At 40.3% G+C, this 5,273-nt stretch overlaps 1 pseudogene; it reads left to right on the top strand.

Moving 5' to 3' along the window:
* Positions 1 to 557: 557 nt before the first annotated feature.
* On the top strand, positions 558 to 701 carry LOC144472684 (U1 spliceosomal RNA; annotated as a pseudogene).
* The last annotated feature ends 4,572 nt before the right edge of the window (positions 702 to 5,273 follow it).

Genomic DNA, 5,273 nt, shown 5'->3' with positions numbered 1-5,273 from the left:
TCGTGCCGTTGAACGTTTAATCTGGCAAATTGCGCGGGGCCAGCGGGCGTCTGAGATCCGGGGAATCAATCGGGTAGCTGCCTTGTAATCGAGTCGCGCGCGCATTAATGCATTCTGTAACCCAGTTACAACGCGGCCCCGTCGCCCGATCTCGGCCAGAGATATGTAACCGCCGATGGATCGATAGACCAGGGACGCCTCGGCTGACGTGTCGCGTGGCCGCCACACGACATAACGTGCACGGAGATAGCGCCCGCAAGATTGAACGAGGACGCGACAGAAGAACAGAAGAGAGGGAGAGAACCAGAGAGAGAGAGAGAGAGAGAGAGAGAGGGGGCTTTGTAGCTTGCGGCGGGTTGCCTCGCTGCTCGTGATCAAGATCGATCCGATCCACCGTCTTCCAAACAATAGCCGCTACTGGCTACCAGGTTCGGACACATTTAATATTATTTCTACCAAGTTGGATTTAATTAAAATTTAATATTATTTTTACCGAATGTCAAAAGACACCTTTCAAATTTTAGCTTCAAATTATTGCCAATAACCAGGTTATTGCCATAACCTGGCGTAGAGGTTACCGTGATCATGAAGGCGGTTCCTCCAGGGTGAGGCTCTTCCATTGCACTGCGGTTGAGCTGACCCTTGCGAATATCCCTAATGTGGATATCTCGGACGTAAAATTTTTATTATTTTTACCAAATGTCAAAAGACACCTTTCAAATTTTAGCTACAAATTGTTGCCAAAATTCAACTATTTCTTCATAATTTTTTGACTTTTCGTACAATAGTTGTTAACGCTTTATTAGGTAGTAGACGATGTAATACCTTTCTATAACGTTAGCATTGAGTAATATTTATTTAATTTAATGGACATTTTTCTTGTCATGTCAGAAATAAGTCGCCTTCATGACGTCCTAAATTAGACATCCTTTTCACGTTTGAAATAAGATGTCCATTTTAGGACGTAAAACGTTCAGATTTAAAATGGACGTGAAATGAACGTCTTTAAGACGTCTAGTGATTATTGGACACTGAATTTATAGCTGCGATAGAATATGTATTATCTGTTTATTAGACCAACGTATTACATATCTGCATATAATTTATTCGTATTACATAATAGATTTTTACACATCGTATTTATATTACATATACTTAACGTACCACCTACCCAATAATTCATAATGAATAACATTACGAATAAAAATCGCTCAATACACAGTTTCTAACAAATGACAATATTAAATAACAATACTTCATTTATTCAACAAAGAAAAAAGAATTACTATAATAACTCAGCACAACCGTATATTATTTCCAAATCGATTAATATTTGCATTCTCATTAAAAGATTATTAAATTACTAATTTCGAAAATTAATTAGTTCAGAAGATAGATAATAGTAATATCGCACCGCTTGCGTCTCTTGTTTTCAGGACTGAACAGATCGCCGACACCGCGCGTTTCAATGATTGCCGACCACCGCGGTCAGATTTCTCTCGACAAGGTGGCTCGTTGAAGAATTGTCATTACAGACGTTCTGTTCGCGCCCCGCGCTTTGTCCAGCTAACTGTCGTAAGGACAGTGGCAGCGGTTATCGAGGAAAGAGGGAAGATAAATGGACGCGGGGCAGCGAGGTGGCCGGGTGAGACAGGTAGAAAGGGCGAACGGAGCCCGAGAGCGTCGGAGACGTTCAATTTCTGTCGCATCTGCCTAAATGTACGTTAGCCTATGATCAGCCGAGTTGGGCCCTGCACGGCCAGCATTATATCTCCGAGGAGACTAAGTATCGTTTGATTGCGATTTACGGACGGGCATTATCGTGTACGTGTCACGATACAAGAATGATGATCGGTAAAGGCGTAGTGGTCTCTGGCCCGGTTGCACGCCGACGGCGTTACCCGGCCCGCTCTCCGATCACCGTTATCGATCTACAAGCGCAGAAATTATTGTTTCGCCGCTTTTTAAAACCGGCGAAATAATTGATACGAGGCGTGCGGCGAGCGCGTGCGCGGCATCGCGAAGCGGAATCGCGAGCGTGATCGCGCGCGGGCCGCGCGCCCCCTAACCCCCTAACCCCCTAACCCGCGGCCGGGACACACGGTTACCCCCCCGGCTGATTAATGCGAAATCGTCCCACGAATTGATTTATTATCGATCGCCGTGGCCAACGTGATTTACGTACGGCACGAGTTACCGCGATGGTTACAGTGTCGCCGCACGCCGGAATCCGGCATTCTTAAATTACGGTCGCGTGGATCGGATCGGGCCTTCCATTTTTTCCTTATTGTCCTCTGATGGCTTTGTAATAGCCGCTATTTGCATGCCGCGAGCTGTTATTGAAATGATCAGTGAATAATTAGGAGCACTCGTCCACGCGACGGGAACAGGCTTTTTTAAAGCTGGTTACGACGAGTTTACTCGTCGCGAATAAATGATACTATTAGATGATAATAATTAGCGTGTACCATAAGTTTTTTTCCTTTTTTCATGCGAAATTGACAATATTTGCTTTTTTAAGTTTGATTTATTGTGTTTTATATGAACCGTTTCGCGCTCTCATCTTTTTCAAGCTACAACCATATACAATGTATTTATCACTCCCTAGATATGGATCATCGTATCGGCGCAAAGTATATATTTTTAAACAAATTAAACATCGCACTAAAATCTCAAAAATATCGACGACACGTGTTACTCTTTGCAATGTTCTATTTTCGCGAAGAAGTACCGAGCGTTGATCTAAAAATTCATAATAAATGCGAACTTAAGTCAACGAAATATTAGGGTGTCCAGTATGTTCTTTTTTCAGTGCGAAACCAATAGACGATATTTCTTATTTAACCCTCTTAGTACCGAACAACGATATACCGTTGTTGGCTATTGTTGGAAAGATAGTTTTCTTAATATTTTTATTAAAAAACAATTTCATTTCTTATTTCTTCTCCCTTTTTGAATTTGTTATTTATCAGGCTTTTCAAAATTCTTGCAATTTCTTTCCGAAACTTTATCAAACTTCGTCAAACAGTCTCTTCTGGCCGGTACTAAGAGGCTAAGCTTCATTTATTGTATTATATCTGAACCCATTCTGCTCTATTACCTTCTTCCATCTATCGGGAAGCCTCGTTATGCCCTCTTTACAAAACAGTTCAGACTTACTTGCAAAATATGCATCGAGCCGCGTTTTAATTTCGCTTTTGGCGATGATAACCCAATAAATATGAATTATATCTATTATAATATAATTCTTTTAAAACGATCTTTTAGTAGGAATCAAATTTTATTATCTTGTCACTAATATTTAAACATTCAAATAGATTTAAGCACACAATAAATATAAAATGCCTCTTTGTTCCAATAAATTAGTGCGATCCAAAAAATTCTAATATTAGTAATCATAGTCAAAAATTCTAATCATACTAATCATAGTAATTCTAAAGGGGTTAAAGTCTCTATTCTAGTCGGCGTAATCGCTGCAATGTAATATACAAATTAGGATGTTCCATTTTCTTCCCTTTTTATGTGATATCAATAGTCGATATTTCTTTTTTAAGCTTGATTTATTGTGTTACATATGAACCATTCTGCTCTATTACCTTCTTCCATCTATCGGGAAGTCTCGTTATGCCCTCTTTACAAAACAGTTCAGACTGACTTGCAAAATATGCATCGAGCCGCGTTTTAATTTCGCTTTCGGATTTCTCTCACTTGATCAGGGAGAGAATTTTTCAACGAGAGGAACAAGTAATAAGCGGATGGGACAAGGCCTGGAGAGTTAGGAGGATCAGGTAGAACGCCCCAATCAAACTGGAAGAGTTTCTGTCTTACAGCAAACGGAACATGGCGGTCTCGCGTTGTCGCGACGAAAAACTACACCTCGTCGGTGTCGCCAATTCTGCCCCGTTTTTCGGCTACGGGGGCTTTCAATTGATCGAGTCGGTGCTATATTTTGCAGAATCGATCGTCTCACCTTGCGGAAGGAGCTCGTAGTGCGCTACACCTTTCCAGTCCCACCAAATGCGCGAAAGAACTTTCTTCGGACGAAGTCCTGGCTTCGCGACAGTCGAAGATCGATTTTCCTTGGACCAAGTGTGCTTTCGATGCACATTTTCATAGAAAATCTAAGTTTCGTATCCGGTGACTTGGCTCTTTAAAAAAGGATTTTGTTCGTGTTCCTGTCGTAGAGCATTTAGTGCACAGACTTAAATACTGTAAAATAGTGTCAAGTGGGATATAATAAAGTTGAATAGAATGAAACAAAGTAGAATAGAGTAGAACGTATTGTAGAATAGAGGAGAACAGAGCGAAACAGAATGTAACAGAGTAGAATAGAGCAGGGTAGAGTGAATTAGAGTGGAATAATATAGAACAGAGTCGAATAGAGTTTAACAGAGTAGAAGAGAGTATAATATAATAGAATATAGTGATATGCAGTTGAATAGAGAATGGGATAGAGTAGAATTGTTTGGCATAGTAGTTGTGTGACAATGAGTATGGGAGCTATTTTTACTTGTACCCCACCGTAAATCTTATTTGTTAATAGGTAGACATAACAAAAGGGTTATCTAGAGTAACTTGATTTTTTTGTAAATATTAGAGACACTAATTCATAATAAAATAACTGAAACACTTTTCTTAAAATCTCAATATTCCCAATAAACACGTCTTAAATACGCCCTCTGTACGTCCACTTTAGGCCTAAACATCTTACGTCCTAAAATGGCATCGTTAATAAACCTTATTTGAAACGTCAAAATGATGTCCACTCCGGGACATTTTTAAGTCGTCTCTAAGACGTCTTAACGCCGTCCCAAATCAGACGTCTTGAAAGTATGTCTTTAAACACAAATAAACATAATAAACTGAAATTATATCTTCCAAGCGTGTTTCATATCTCCAATGTCTTTCGAATAAATCAAACAACTGCCGTTAAATACAATATTAATATACACGATAAAACAAGAAGATAAAAGTCCCCCAAAGAAAGTTATCCCATTCTAAATGTGTTAACTTAATTTAGCTCCCCTCTGTGTATCTCGCGACGAGATTGATCAATTGCGATGCAACTCATTTCTCGGCGCGATAAAGCGCGCTCTCTGTATTCGACGAGATCGATGCCTATCGTTGAATAATATAGATCTCGTTGGTAATATTGTAACGAAAATGTTCGCGACGCGAGGCATGCAGTGACAATCCGATTACGATCCAAAAAGGGTGTCTCTCCAAAATACCGGTACTTGACGCGCGGCTTTTTAATACAGGCGCTGCGTCGT

The sequence above is a fragment of the Augochlora pura genome, chromosome 1 (genome assembly GCF_028453695.1).
Source record: "Augochlora pura isolate Apur16 chromosome 1, APUR_v2.2.1, whole genome shotgun sequence".
In the NCBI taxonomy this organism is placed as follows: domain Eukaryota; kingdom Metazoa; phylum Arthropoda; class Insecta; order Hymenoptera; family Halictidae; genus Augochlora; species Augochlora pura.
This window is presented reverse-complemented; position numbering and strand designations above follow the sequence as displayed.